The 16,300-nt window shown below is 45.7% G+C and overlaps 1 protein-coding gene across 2 annotated transcripts in view; it reads right to left on the bottom strand.

The window, feature by feature from the left end:
- The window catches only part of CDH3 (cadherin 3), a 45,548-nt gene that overhangs the window by 28,806 nt on the left and 442 nt on the right, over positions 1–16,300 (bottom strand). The gene's annotated exons all lie outside the window — the stretch shown is intronic.

The following is a 16,300-nucleotide window of genomic DNA, read 5'->3' as shown; positions in this document are numbered from 1 at the left end:
TACTTAACTTGTAAGGTTTTTGGGAGGATTAAGTAAGATAATGTTTGTAAAGCACTAAGCACTATGTCTGGCCCATAGCAAGCCCTCAATAAAAGGCACCTCTTACTTACTCACAACTAATCTAGGTTTCTGACTCCAACTCTGGGCCTCTCCCTAAATCATAGAGAAACCATTAGCTACAACGAAACGCTTTACCTGAGGGATGGAGCACCAAAGCAAGGAGGAGACACGCAGGACCGGAGAGCCTAAGAGGGAGCTGGCTCAGTCTGCATTTGGAGAGGGCTGAGTTGGAGGAGTGCTCCATGATTTATTGGGGACCTTACAGACAAGCTCAACTGCCCAGGGAAACTTGTGGAGGCACCTGTAGGAACATGAATAGTTTTTTTCTGCAAGCCATGAGTCACAGAGAGGCTGGTAAATGGTAAGCCCTGGGGCAGATCATTACCACTTCCTCCCAGATGTTTCCTGGCACCACAGGCTTGTAGTACTGGTTTCAAAATGAAATTGATCTGAAACCAGGTCTCCTCATCACTCACCCCCTTCTACCCCACCTTGTAACAGCTTGTGAAGTAAGCTGATTCCCATTCCTGAGTGCAGCTAGCTCCAAAAGGCCACGCATCTTGGCCAAGTCATGGGGGCATGAATGGACTTGTGTCAGACTCTTTCTGGGGCAAGCTGGTGAGCACTGACGAGCACATGGGGCAACAGCTCAGATCCTAATACTGGAAAATACACCTAAACACAGCTCTTCCACACCCACTTGGGACCTTAAAGTCATTTGACCAAGTTAGACTCCAGAGATTCTGAATCGCGAAGTCAATGAACCTGATGGAGAGTTCAGTATTTCTACCATATAAATTGATAGCATTCGGCCCTGAACTTAAGTACACAATTCCTAGAATATTGTTGGGGAAGGGAGTTAGAAACTTGAGACTGCTTCCAGGGAAATAATTAAAGAATTAGAGCTCTGTGTATCTGCACTCAATAGAAAGACATCCAAGGGAACCAAAGTCTCTGGCCTGTGCTCAAAGCTCCTCTCTCAAGATCATCCTGCCAAGCCCGGCCTCAGATCCTGAACTGGTACCACTATACATGCTGGGCAAGAAGAGTTGAGTCCCTTTGGGTAAAAGAGCTGTTGAAAAGACAAAGATTTTTTTTAATATTTATTTTTTATATAATTTTTTAATGTTTATTTTTGAGGGAGAGGGAGAGAGAAACCGTGTGAACAAAGAAGGGGCAGAGAGAGAGGGAGACACACAATCTGAAGCAGGCTCCAGGCTCTGAGCTGTCAGCACAGAGTCCAATGTGAGGCTTGAACCCACAAACTGCGAAATCATGACCTGAGCTCAAGTCGGACACTTAACCAATTGAGCCACCCAAGCGCCCCAAAAGAAAGCCTTTAAGTAGACTGATAGGAACTGATGGATACTGGGATAAGAATTCATTCCTGGCCAGCTTTTAGGGTGGAATTGCCTACACACCTCCAAATTGACAAGGGAATACCTTGAAAAGCAGAAGCTTGTCTTCTCAGCATGACATGCAGATACTATATAGTCCCAAAGTCCAACCTTACTGGGTGTCCTGACAAAATAAAACCACCCATCTCTCAGGGAATAAAATGTCCTTCAAGTGATCAATCTTGGCCTATTTCCCTGCTGATTTTTGGGCATTTTGACTAGAATGGAAGGGTAATATCTATTTTAAAGTATGGCAGCCCAAAGGAAGCTTATGGGGGATGGAAGAGAGATAATCAAGTCTCCATTCTGGCTTGGTTTAGGGAATAGATCTAACTCATAAAGCCAACAAACATGTGCTCATAGCTATCATCACTTTCTGGGGGTAAGCATGAAAACTGCCTTGAAAAAAAGATTCTGGCATTTTCCTGAGTAAAACTACATATGGGAAAAAAGTTCACTAAGAAATACAAATTAAAAGAACAAATGTTGTGGAATACTTTGGAAACAGGTGCTGCTATATACTATTAGGGGGTAGGGGAGTGTAAATTGGCACAACTTTTCTGCCAACTAAGAAGCCTTAAACAAGCCCTTTGACCCAGGAATTGTGCCAGAAATCATCCCAGNGGGTGGCTCAGTTTGGCATCTGACTTTGGCTCAAGTCATGATCTTGCAGTTCATGGGTTCAAGCCCCAGGTTGGGCTTTATGCTGACAGCTCAGAAACTGAAGCCTACTTCAGATTCTGTGTCTCCCTCTCTCTCTGACCCTCCCCTGTTCATGCTCACTCACTCATGCTCTCTCAGAAATAAACATTAAAAACATTGTAAAAAAAAACAAAACAGTCTCAACAACTTAACATTCAACAGAATAATTATTCGTGCCACTGTCACTCAAAGGTCTCATCTACAGCATTGACTGTCATATAAAAGAAAACCTATGGTGGGGGGTGTGCTGGGTGGTTCAGTCAGTTAAACATTGGACCTTGGCTCAGGTCATGATCTCACAGTTTACAAGTTCAAGCCCTGCAGAGGGCTCACTGCTGTTAGCATGGAGCCTGCTTCAAATCCTCTATCTCCTTCTCTCTCAAAGTAAATAAACATTTTTTTAAGTTAAAAAAAAAAAAAGAAAACGTATAGGGTGTCTGGGTGGCTCAGTAAGAAGTGTGTGCAACTCTTGATCTTGGGCTCTTGAGTTCAAGCCCCACACTGGGTGTAGAGATTACTTAAATGAATAAGAACTTTAAAAGAGTATCTATTAAGGAAAAACACTGCTCTGCTCAAGAGAAACAACTGGTCACAAAACAGCCATCTATTTATTTATTTATTTTTTAGTAATCTCTACACCCAATACAGGGCTCACACTCACAACCCCAAGATCTAGAGTCCCATGCTCTTCCGAATGAGCCACCCAGGTGCCCACAAGGCAGCCATTCATACTTTGACAATCATAACATAAAATATTAATTTTTTTATACTTGTAAAGAGCAGGGAAATGGGGGAAGAAAAGACACAGAAAGAGAATGGAGCTACACCTTGGTACCAGCAAGGTGGCCTAGCCTTCCGCAGAACCAATGATCCCAGAAGCAAAAGAAACCAAGATGGTGGAGAGTGAGCAAGACCTAATCTAAGGCACTCAATGGGTCAAGGGAGTGGGTGTATGTGATGGGGGAGAGTCCCTAAGGCATGGTGGGAAGCCAAGGGGCTCCAGGCAGCCCCAAGGCCATACTCAGTACACAGACTCTTCCAAAAGCTGAGAGCAGAGCTAGCCAACTTGCTGTCATAGAGGTGTTCCTAATAATGCATCATTACCAGATGGCCATTTTCGGACATGCCAAGGAGTCCAGCACTGTGCTAGAGTGGAAGCGCTTGGTGAAAAACGTTCAAAAGCGGTCACTGGTGCAGCAGAGGCTTTACACAGCCAGCCAGCACCTGGATGACAGCATGACCCTGGCAGAGAGTCCTCTCAATGCACCGCTCATCCTGGAGCTTGATCTTCCAGCAGATGGGGCCGATGGAGCTTTAAAGACCTCAGCATGGAGCCCTTCTCCTACCCACTGAAGTAGAAGATGATGCTGGATTGTTAGGGAAGCAGGACTAGAGGGCAGTGAAGGAGTGGAACTCAGGCCTTCTCTCAGATCAGACATTAGTGAACGCTTGGTTAGAAAAACTGACCCANGGGGTGTGTGGGTTTCCATTGTGGTGATCTTCCAGTTTTTCCATAGTTAAACATGTTTTTGATTTGCTACCAGAATGAGATGTCATGATTCGCCCCCCTATCCCCTGACTAGAAAAGTTGTATGGTAACCCCATATTATTGAGGAGAAAACATTTCTTTCTAGGAAGTTCCTTTTGCCTCTCTGTTGAAAACTCTCTGCAAAGAGCTGCATTACTCAGGTCCCTCTTTACCCTTGGGGGCAGGGGTCCTCCCTTAAAATCTGCAGAGAGAAATCCAAGCTGGGCTGTACTCCACAGTACTCTCGAGTTTGGAATAGGGCTGACTCAATATTCAGCATGAGGTATGCTGTCTGGCTTACTGATTCTCAACCTCAACGACCATACCAGAACAGAGATCCTGGTGATCACCTTGGGACATCTGGGCTAGCAATTAAGGGTCTTGTGGCTAAAAGCATTGGTTCCCAAACATAACTGAATGGTTCACCTGGAGAATTTTTTAAATATCCAGATCCCTTACTTCCTGTCTACCCATCACTTCTTCTGAATCAATTTCTGGACGTAATCTTGGGAATGCAGTTTATTGGTTTTTAAAAGTTTCTGGGGTGCCTGGGTGGCTCAGTCAGTTAAGCATCTGACTTGGCTCAGGTCATGATCTCATAGTCCGTGAGTTCAAGCCCTGCGTCAGGCTCTGTGCTGACAGCTCAGAGCTAGGAGCCTGCTTCAGATTCTATGTGTCTCTCTCTTCCCCTACCCTGCTCACATCTCTGTCGCTTGCTCTCTCAAAAGTAAATAAACAGGGGCGCCTGGGTGGCTGGTTAAGGGTCCGACTTTCGCTTAGGTCATGATCTCGCGGTTCGTGGGTTCGGGCCCCGCGTCGGGCTCTGTGCTGACTGCCAGCTCAGAGCCTGGAGCCTGTTTCAGTCTGTGTCTCCCTCTCTCTCTCTGACCCTCCCCTGCTCACGCTGTCTCTCTCTCTCTCTCAGAAATAAATAAAAAAAATTTAAAAAGTTAAAAAAAGGTAAATAAATGTTAAAAAAAAATTTAAGTTCCTAATTGTCTCATTTATTTCTCCAAAAAAGGTCAACTGGAATAGATTTGAGGACATTTTAAAAGATGTTATCAAGATTTCAAACATCTAGATTCTTCCTCTGAACACATGTATGTGATTATTCAGTATCTCCCAATGGATGTTTCAAAGGTGTCTTGAAATCGGTATGTCAAAAAGCAAATCCATGATCTTTACTCTCAGCCTAAATATGGTTCTTTTCCATTGTCTTCTAGGGAAATGATGTATCATGTACTTAGGTACTCAAACCCAAAATCTCGGTCTCAGAAGCAGCTCGGTCTGGGTCTAGAGTACCCGGGCTCAAATTTTGGCTCCACCACTAACCGTGGGCAAATTTGTTTCCTCATCTGTAAAGTGGAATATTGCTAATATCTGGGTCCATTAAATGAGTTAATACTTAGCATAGTGCCTGGCATATGGTTAACTGAATCATCTTCCATGATCATTTCTCCTTCAGACTCTCCTTCCAAGTCAACCACCAAGACTCATCATGCCTCTTCATCTCTACTCATGCTACTTTAGTACATACCACATCATATTTAGCCTAAATTAGTACAAAAATCTCCATTTTTAAAAAAGGGATCTTTTAAAAATGCAACAAATGATACATTTGAGAAAATGAAATAAGATCACTTCCTTGTTTGAAACTCATGAATGGTATGTCATTGTTCTTTTTTTTTTTTTTTTTTTTTAAATTTTTTTTTTTAATGTTTTATTTATTTCTAGGAGAGAGAGAGAGACAGCATGAGCAGGGGAGGGTCAGAGAGAGAGGGAGTCACAGACTGAAACAGGCTCCAGGCTCTGAGCTGGCAGTCAGCACAGAGCCCGACGCGGGGCTCGAACCCACGAACCGCGAGATCATGACCCAAGCGAAAGTCGGATGCTTAACCGACTAAGCCACCCAGGCACCCCCATTGTTCTTAGGATAAAAAAAAATCCTTTAGTGTGCTCACTGTTTCCACTGTCTAGCCACATTAGTACTCTTCTTAAATGCAGCATAACCCCCTTACCACAGGACCTTTGCAGATGCTGCCCCCACTGTCTAGAACAGTGTCTCCCTACACTCTCACTCCAGTTCATCCAGTTAATTCCCAACATCTTTCAGATCCCAAAGCAGGTTACTTTCTCAGGGAAGCTCTCTGTAACTTTCTGTCATATAATTCATTACAACTGTAATTATATGTTTACTTGTTATTATCTAATTGCCTATCTCCCTTAATACTCTCAACATATGACCAAAGGCAAATGACTATGTTAGAATTTGCTTATCACTGTATCTCAATACTTAGCTCAGGGCCTGATATAAAAGCAGGTGTTCAGTAATTGTTGAGTGAATTATCAAAGTCCTTTGATCTAGCAATTTTGCTTCTAGGAATGCATTCTATTTTTTAAAATTAATATTTACTTATTTTTGAGAAAGAGAGTGAGCACAAGCAAGGGAGAGGTGGGAAGAGGATCCAAAGCGGTCTCAGTGAGGCCAGCAGAGAGCCACCCAGGCACCCGTAGGAATGTATTCTAAAGATATGTATACACCAACTATTCCCATTTTAATACTATTATTACCACTGATAACACCTAAACATACATTTATTTAGTAAATGCTTCTTCACATACTAATTCATTTAATCCTTACTAGAGCCTTATCAAATCCCCATCATTATCCCTATATTACAGATAAGCAAACTGAGGCATAGAAGTTGAACAACTTATAGCTAGTAAGTAGACTAACAGATTTAGTCCAGGCACTCTGCACATTATAATACAGTTATATTTTATGTAAACTTCATTGTAGAAATTTGAAATGGTACCATAAATACTTGTCTGGCTTTGTATGCAAAGTTTGAAGAAATGCAAAACTCTTAAATTAAGAAACAGTATTTAGTCGCACAATTTCAGAATTGGAGAGGCTAATGAATGTAAGCAACCCCCTAGGTCCCCTACCCCACACACATACACTTCACATATGTTCAGATGAGAACTTAAGTCTTGAATCATGGGAGTTATGAATTATTTGAGGTTTTCAAGAATGCATCTTTTACAGCATGCAACTGCCTGTTCAAGACTGTTTATTGCAGCAATATTTGGGTTTAAGAAAAAACCCATAAGCACCTCCTGGGGGAAAATGAGATCATAAATGAGTATCCTCTTTATTTTTTACTTACTTATTCAAAAAAATTTTAATGTTTATTTATTTTGAGGGAGCACACATGNAGAGAGAGAGAGAGAGAGAGAGAGAGAGAGAGAGAGAGAGAATCCCAAGCAGGCTTTGTGCTGTCAGTACAGCATACACTTAACCCAGTGAGGCACCCAGGCGCCTGAGCATCCTCTTTAAGAATAGAAATTAACTTTTATTCAGCAAAATGCTGGCTAGCTAAAGGAAAACAGGAAAAATTTCCTTTTTGTTTTGACTGAATGCCACATTAAAAAAAACTTTTAATGTTTATTTATTTTTGAGAGACAGAGAGACAGAGCATGAGTGGGGCGGGGGCAGAGACGGGGGGAGACACAGAATCCGAAGCGGGCCCCAGGCTCTGAGCTGTCAGCACAGAGCCCGACACGGACCTCAAATCCACCACAAGCCAGGAGATCATGACCCGAGCCCAAGTCAGATGTCCAACTGACTGAGTACCCAGGCGCCCCTTAATGCCACATTTTCAAGCTCTCAACACTCAAGGAAAATAACGTAAGTACTAAGAGATTTGACAGTTTACTTCTGAATTAAGCAATTTACATTTTTAAAACTTTTGATGATTTGAAACATTCAGATAATTAAGTCATCAAACAATAGTTAGTCTGAAAACTAACAATTTTTAAATGGCATAGTAACCTTACTAAGCTTACTGTGAAGCCCGTCTTAAAGGCATTATTCAAACATAAAAGCTTAATTTATCTGAATGGGGTTAAGATGAAAAATTCATGTGATCATCCTTCTACAGCAGTCTTTCCTAATAAGGTGATTCCTGAAAATCCCAACACTTTACAACTTTTATGTTAACTCCTTCCCACTTCCACATCTGCAAAAGATAAAAACAGGGGGTTAGCTAAATAAATCATGATATATCCACCACGTAGAAGACTATGGAGCTGTTAAAGACAAGATAGATGTGTATTTAACAGTCTGTAGAGATGCCTGTGATTAAGTTAAAAAAGCAAGTTACAGGGGCGCCTGGGTGGCTCAGTCAGTTAAGCCTCTGATTCTTGGTTTCGGCTCAGGCCATCATCTCATGGTTTGTGAGTTCAAGCCCTGAGTCAGGCAGGCTCTGCGTGGGCAGTGTGCAGACATTCAACCGAGTGAGCCACCCAGGAGCCTCCCCCTCCCAATTCTTGTTTTAAAAATTCCTGAATGCACACAGAATCTTCCCCTAAAGAGAAAGGTCTACAAGGATTCACATTAAACCATTGGATGTACTCATCCTTAGGCAGGAGAACTGAGGAAGGAAAGAACTTTCATGAGTTTATTTCTGATTTGCTTCTATTGCAAGGCAATGATGTTCAGTGGTTAAAGCTTGGGCTGGTTAGATTTGAATCCAAGCTCTGCTATGTACCACTTGTATGACCTTGGGCAAGTTGCTCAACCTCTCTGGCCTCAGTTTCCTCATCTGCAAAATGGGGATAATAATAGTACCTACTCCCAAGAATGTTATGGTGATTAAAGCTACACACACACACACACAATCATATAATACATATAAGATAGAAAAGCTGTACCTGTCACATACTAAGTGCTACAGATTTTATTGAAATACACGGTCTTTACAGTGAACATATATTCATGTATTAATGTAAAATTCCAACCAACCAGCCCAACCCTAATAAACAATATAAAATGGTACATATGGAGGAAGATGTGATAAAAATAAAAAGATCCCTAGGCAATTCTGATATTCAGCCAAGCTTGCAAACTACTGACTCAGGGGCCAAAGACACGCTCAGCTGGGGAATGCAGCAGAATTCTGGAAGCGGAAAAAGACCATAAAAGACAAGAAAAGAGCAGGTCAGGCAGACCTGGTGGGAAGCTCTGGCTGGGACTGACTCCACAAAGAGAGGGCAGGGTGTGGGCCTGGCATCTTGTTCTGACTTGTGAATGAGGAGCCCCCAAGTAGCTGTCTCTTCTCACTGCCTGAAGCTACAACAAGATGGGACTCGTTATGAGAAGGCAGCCAGCCCTAAGCAAGATACCCAGCACAGTAGCACAGCACTCCCATCCTGCCCCCTAAGTGACCAGCCAGCAGTGCACCCCCTATAGCTCCAGGCACATGAAGGCACTTCTCACAACACAGGACAATTAGAGCCTCAAGGCCGAGGAGCTGGGACCAGAGTAACTTGCCTCAAACCACAGTTTGGGATTCGAAACCAGGTTGAGAACCCCCATTTCCCCCTGCCTGTGCCCAGATGCACACCATCAGGTCTGTCCCCACCACCGCGTTTGACAAGACTCTGAAGAACTGAATGGACGTGGGCTGGGGGCTTTTGTGGGGACAGTGCGGAATATGCTAGGTTTCCCAAATTTGGCGGGGGCAGGGGAGGAAGGGGGAATCTTCTCAGAAAAATAATGAATTCCAGGGGAGCAAAGACTTCCTAAAGCTAATGTGAGACCCTGAGGTCAGAACTCTGGGCAAGATCAACCTACTTCCGGCCTCCTTATAGGTTTAAGATTTCTTGGTAAGAGAGATATAACATTGAACTAATTTTATATGCTCTTAAGCAAAAGTCAGGGTCCTGAGACAGAGGGAAGAGGAAACCTTGGGATTGTGCCTCCTTGGCCCGATCTCCTCATCCGGCCCTTGGGATGCCTGGGGGTGCCGGTGGAGAACAGCTCTCTCTTCCCTGGAGTTCTGTGTAGCCCAGAGAGGCTCTCATGAAGCTACCAACTCGCCTGCCTCCTGGCTGTGGGTCCTTGGCTCTGAGCCGCCTCCTTGGAGGTCAGGCAACAACAGAGTCAGAGCTGTGAGTTCAAAGATGCGGAAGAGGAAACAGGAAGATGTCTGTTTGGCTTTCTTTCCAGAATAAGGCAGTTTGGTGTACTGGGAACACAGCAGGCTGCCAGCACCCCAGACATGGCTACCATAGCCTGGAGGGGATTCGGTCAGCTTGAGGAATTTGCAGACCACTGATGCTCTAGGGAACCAGAACCGCCAGGGTGCCCAGATTTGGCTGGGGGAGAGGGAGGGAGGCAGAGTATATCAGGCTCCTCCACTCAGAGCACGGTGGGGGGTGGCAGGGAGAGGGGGAGAAAGGTAGGGGTGGGGTGAGGAGAGGCAGGAGATAACCACCAGAAGCAGATTCTCTCCTGAGGACTGCCAGAGACATTGCTTGCTATCAGGCCTGCTATCTGAACCTGCCCTACCCTCCCACATCCTAGAGGCGGCCAGGGGTCCTGGATAGAAATACCCCCGCCCCCCAACTCCAGCTTCTGGTGATTAACAAGAGGCCTGTGGAGGGAAAAGGAATTCAAAGCCCTTGGGTCAGAAGTTAACTATTTCCAATCCTCCTTTAGCTTGGCTGGAGCCAGAGGACTCACACCTCTTCCCCTCTCTCACACTTAGGGAGACGGAACTGGGTTCAAATCCTACCTCCACAATTCACTAGCTGGGGGACCTTGGATAGGTTACAAAGTTACAAGCCTGGGTTTCCTATCCAGTTAAATGGGGGCAATTCCACCCCTCCCCCAACGGGGCTTTAGGGAGGATTAAAAGGGCTTATTACATAAAGTACATAGTGTAGTTTCTGGAACTCAGTAAGCTCTCAGTAAATGGTATTTAGGTTGCGTTTTTTTTTTTTTAATGTTTTGTTTTGAAGCCCTTCCTTGACGGGGAGCCCTGCTGACCGGCAATGACAGGCAACTAAATGAAATGAGGGGGAAAATCTGACTGAGACTTACAACATCCTGAGGTCTGAGAAAAGCTGGGAAGGGGAGTCAGGGAGCGACGTTGAAGGTGGGGCCTGTCCTGGTTCCAAAGGAGACTTCAGAGACCCTGGCCTCCATGAAGTCACAATCAGGACTTGAGCCACATCTGCCTTTCCCAAACACTTGCTGCCTCCCTGATAGGGTGGGTGACAGTCTAAGCTGGACTGGGCCCTGCCAACTTCTTCAGCTTCTGCCCACCTTACAAACCATGGTCCAGCCAGACTACGTGTATTTAAGTTCCTGGCCCCCCTGCTGTCCCTTTGCCAGCAACACTCCCTGCCACCTCTCAGGCCCCAACTCCCCTGCAGAATCCTTCCTCAGCCTTCACTGTGGACATCACTTCCTTCGGGTCCCCCCAAGAACATGTCAGCAGCCCTTCCTATTTGACATCTGACTCTGTATTTTTTCTCCCTCACCTTCTGCTTGATCCTATGTATATACAACATATGTTTATATATATATACATATATATATAAAATATAACTTATTTTGTCTGTCTTCCTCCACTACAAGTAAATGGCCCCAAAAGCCTGGGTTTTGTGGATGTTTTGCTCACTAATACAACCCTAGCACTTAGAACAGTAGTATCTGGCACTTAGTAGGTGCTCAATAATACTTGTTGTAGGTCGGATTTATAATTAAATTGCCTGGTGGCTGATCTGCTTCCTCCTCTAACTGGGGAGCTCATTGACGTCAAGGAGCTATGGGTCTTTGTCATCTCTGAACATCTAACATTGGTTGGCTGAATGATCACTCAGTTTGGCCTTGGGTCTCAGACACTTCACTGCCTCATAATGAGGCAGGAGCTACACTTAATCACCTTATCCGTGTGAGGAAGCTGTTGCCCACTCAGACACTGTCCCAGATAATTATCATACAGGAAGCCCTCACCTAAAAAATTCAGGGACATTTTCAGATTCCCTTCATATTTGGCGGGAAAATAACAGGCACTGGCTTATGAACAAATAAAGGGAAGGACTTCCCCCTCAACACATAGGATGTGACCAAAGGTATAATAAAGACTTGCTGTCTCTTAGTAGAGTGCTAGGGGAGAATCAAGAATCCAGGATGGATGGGGCTTCTGGGTGGCTCAGTTGGTTAAGATTCCAACTTGATTTCGGCTCAGGTCATGATCTCACAGTTTGGGGTTTCGAGCTCCGCATCAGGCTCCATGCTAACAGTGCAGAACCTGGAGCCTGCTTCAGATCCTGTCTCCCTCTTTTCTGCCCTTCCCGCACTCCTGCTCTGTCTCTCTCTCTCTCTCTCTCTCCCTCTCAAAGATAAAAGCTGACTTCTCAGTACAACAGCCACAGTATGGAGATCCTCAGTTAACCCAGCAATTATGCTCCCAGGTATGTGCCTAACAGGGACTGTACAGAGACTCGAACAGTAATCTTCCCAACAGTACCAGTCTTAACAGCCAAAACCCAGAAACTCTAGTCAAAGTGTCAATTGTCACATAACGGAATGCTATAGGATAGTGAGAATCACCTACAACCACTTCCAGAACTATGGAAGCATCTCACAAAATGTGCAATGTTCAAGAGGATATTATTTGGTTCTTTTACATAAAATTCAAACACAGGCAAGTTAACCTACGGTATTAGAAGTCAAGATAGTGGTTTTCTTGGTGGGCAGAGTAGAGAACAGGAAGGAAGGGGCATCTGAGGTGCTGCAATGCTGTTTCTTAATCTTGGTATATGGGTGTTTTAAATCTGTGATGCTCATTGAGCAGTACATTCATCATTTGGGCACTTTCCTCCATTTACGTTATTCTTCAATAACAGTGATTCTCTGAGTGGAGACAGTTCTGCCTCAGAACCAAAGCCTCAACTGATTTAGACAGGGGAGGTCCTTCTCTCCCTCCTGATCCTCCATCATCCTCCAAATGTTTTGCACAACTATAGTTTCCAGCCTTAGAAACCCACTACTTAATGTAAGCAATGCCTTCCTCCTCACACAGCAGGGAGGTGAGGGCACCCTGCACTGGGTAACCTAGGAACAGAGTGCCATGTGAGGAGGTGGGAAGGGAGATTAGAGGTTTGGGACCTGATCCCCAGGCACAAGCTAACAGGGATGTGCAACAGGCTTTAGCAACCTGCTGCTTAGCCAGGAAGGCAGTGAGCCAGGCTCAAAGCCCCATTTCCCAAATCATTCATTCCTGAGGCAGATTTATTTGACCCTGTGAAATTCCACTGGATTACTGCTGACTGCCCCAGTGACCTCACACCAAGTTGCTTAACAACCCTTTTACAGCAAAAGTGAGTTACCACCACCTGCTTCGCAAAACAATCATAAGCATAAAAAACATTAGACTATAAGCTCCCCAAGGGCAGGAGCTTGGTTTTGTCCATTGCTTTAGCTGTAGTTCTAGAACTCTGCCTGATATGTGCAGATGCTATATATATGTTTACTCAAGGAATAAAATACAAACAGAGAACATGCCCAGGCTGGAAGCTCCAAAACAAAAGGCAATTTTTACACAAGTTCAAATAGCCAAAGCATCTTGAAGTGAATTCATGCTCAGTCAGATTCATTACTGAACTTTGAAGTTTCCTACCAAAGCTAATGAGGGTTAGCTTTAATCTTACTCCAACACTGACTAAGGGTGAGTTGAACCTGCTGAGGGGCCATAATGAAGTACTGGATTTCTTTACTGTGATTAAGCTGCCTCTCTCAATTGTTTGCCATTAATGATGTATAGACCATGATTAGGTCAATCACTTTTAAATAGTGTACTAATACCATGCAAATTCCTGCCTCCCCTCTCTTCCCCAGACTGCACTTGAAGGCAGCCCCCCAGACTGTGAGGTTGGGGTCGGGGGAACATTCCAGCTCTTCCTCCAGATTAATCTCTTGCACCCAAGAGATGGCACCCAAGCCCCATCACTAGGACACTTAAGAGACTGTATCTAAGCCAGTTTCCCTACAGGAATGTTTCTGGAAAACCTTACGATAAGAACCAACAAATGATTAATTGCTCTTAGGACAGGGGGTTGTAATTGGTGTCTTTGGGATCTGGCCCTCCAACATTCCACTTCATTTCATCCACCTCGCACTTTCTGGTAGTAAAAAAATGCCACTGAACTTAGGAGTCAGAAACTTCCATTCAAGTCACTGTATTAATGACTTTCATGAAGCCACAACCACTCAAGTTTCATTTGTAAAACAGGCAGGCCTTCACCAGATTGTCATGATTCATGTGAACACCTACTGGGCATCCTGTGAAGTATCAGGTCCTGGGAATAAACCTAAAGGTAAAAGTCATGTTTGTGACCCTCAAGGAAGCTCATGAGCTGTTCAGCCTAGCAAACTGAATCCATTAAGCTGTTCCTGTTTCTCCACCTTTAAAACCCCCAGCAGGGCTAGGCTACAGGCTTTCTGAAGTACCAACTCTGAGATTAAGAGCTCAAGCTGTTTAATAGTTACCTTACCAGCTTCAAGAGAATGTCAGGAGGACAAAGCAAGCTCAGAGCTGTGGAAGTGCTTTGAAGAGGAAAGTGCACATGCAAACAAGGTATTAATTATATCAGATAATTTCTCTGAGCTTGACTTCATAGACACCTGTGATATTCATAACCCAGGGGCGAACAACAGAGGCAATTGTTCCTTGGCAATAAGGAAACTTGTCTGCTTGGCCAAACTTGAGAGTTTGTATGTACCCTCAGGACAGCCCTTTCAACATGGCTGGATCCATCCTGTGCACTGAGGACAGAGAGCCTGAGGTGGAGGGGGGAGGTAGAAAGATGTCAGCAACTGAGGACTAAGGAGAGAATTACCCCTATTTTTTGTTGAGGTGTCTCAATGAATTGAGATCAATTGGACCAAGGAACTTGCTTTTACTTAAAAAAGAAGGCAGCAGTCTATCTCACAGGAAAACTACTCTAAGAACCAGTCATGTTAAGGGGAGGCTCAAGGTTAGCCAAGCATATGAACCCCTCCCCCCTTTTTTATAACCCAGGTGTGCTCCTGGCATGAACCCACCATTTGCACAACCATAAACCAGACATCCAAGAAAGCAGAATTTTCTCAAAAGGTTTAAAATGCCTGACATCACTGGGAAACACTTGCCAGCCAACCGGACCATGAAATCGAAAACCCGATCACCGCTTCCCCTCAACAACCTCAAGCTTAGTGAAGTGACAGTTAATCTGATATTTCTTGCTTCAGTAAGAAAGATAAGGCACAGTCAACACTCAAAAGCCACGAGATTGTAGTCAGAGAACTTGACAATGAGGGGGAATACAGATCTGGCAGAGGTCTGGTTAGCAATAAAGCTTCCTCAGGGAGCCGGAATTGGATTTGGGGCCCTGCCCAAGTTAACATTTTTACAGGTTGGCTGAGTTGCAGTTTGTTAGCCAGTCAGTAATAAACCCATGTGCAAGAATTCAAAGTTTATGAGGCATAGCCTCTTAATGCCTCTGCTTGGCTCCCTACAGCCAAGAGTTTAAGGAGCCTGGCCTAGCCTGGGTGTTAATTGTTTTGTCAATCTGCAGGGTTATTTGGGAAAAGAAGGGGAATAAAAGGCCCCCACAAACTCCAGACCCCAGTCCTCTTTTGGAGAAACAAAGGAGAGCCATCGCCTAGGCTCGGACACCCCAACATTCAAACTGTGGAAATTTGTATGTGGGGGTGAGGGGTGCGCTGATGAGGGCATTGGAAAAATGCTAGGTGGCAACAGTTTTCAGTTGTTTTGAAAGCCAGGTAAACTGTAGATCCCCTCCCTGGGGAAAATGCACACACAAATTCTTCAACAATTTCACAGGTTAGGGATCCTCTGGAGCCCCACCCAAGGATCCTGGGTTATAGCTCTCTTTAAGATCTGGGGTTTGACCCGTGGGGAAACCCCCACTGTCCTGGATGGAGGGAAAGAGGCCCCCATCAGCAGGCAGCTGCCCAGGTCTCCTAACACACTGGTTCCCCTAACACCAAAATGACTCCCCACTCACAAGTTCTTGAACTGGGGTGGGCGGGGGGAAGACAAATAAACTGATCAAAAGCGGGCTTTGATCTCCCATCCACCTCCCCCTCAGCTCAAGACCTTCCGGCTCGGGACCCCTCACCCCCCACTCCCGCAAGTGCCCTAACATTCCAGTCTCAAGACGGGGGTTGGGGTGGGGCGGGGGTGTCCCCAAGTGCGTGATGGCCCCAGCCCAGGTGTGCCAAGCCCAGTTTCCAGGCAGGCTGCAGGGGCTCAGGCCCTCCGGGAAGGGCAGGGTTAAGAGTGCATTCCAGCAGCCCGAGAAGAAGGGGGGCGGAGGAGGGGAGCGCGAAGAAGAGAAACAGACCCGGTCTGTCTGTCGGAGACACAAAGCACGGTACACAAAGGGGGCCCGACAGGGGCGAAGGGGGCTGCCCGGGGCACGGCTCATCCCCACACCTGCGCGGGGGTTGGGGGAGGAATGTGGGCCGCGCATTCCTTCGCTGGGGCCAGTGGGGGAGAGCTTCTCCCGCCCGGGCTGCCTGAGGAGCGCAGGCGCCCCGCACCCCGAAGGAGGTCCAGGTAAGCCGCCGCAGAGGGGCAAAGAGGGGTACCTGGACGTGAGAGGGCGCTATGCTCTCCCTCCTCTTCGGTCAGCCATCCACCCACGCGCTAGCCCCGAGAGGCTGCCTGAGGCGGAGCCGGCGGCACCAGAAGCCCCCCGCCCTACCCTGCGCGCCCCTCGCGCGGACCACACCGGAGCGGACCACGTGCAG

The sequence above is a fragment of the Crocuta crocuta genome, unplaced genomic scaffold (assembly GCF_008692635.1).
Source record: "Crocuta crocuta isolate KB4526 unplaced genomic scaffold, BGI_CrCroc_1.0 scaffold152, whole genome shotgun sequence".
NCBI lineage: Eukaryota > Metazoa > Chordata > Mammalia > Carnivora > Hyaenidae > Crocuta > Crocuta crocuta.
Note: the sequence above shows the minus strand (reverse complement) of the source record. Positions and strands in the feature narration are given on the sequence as shown.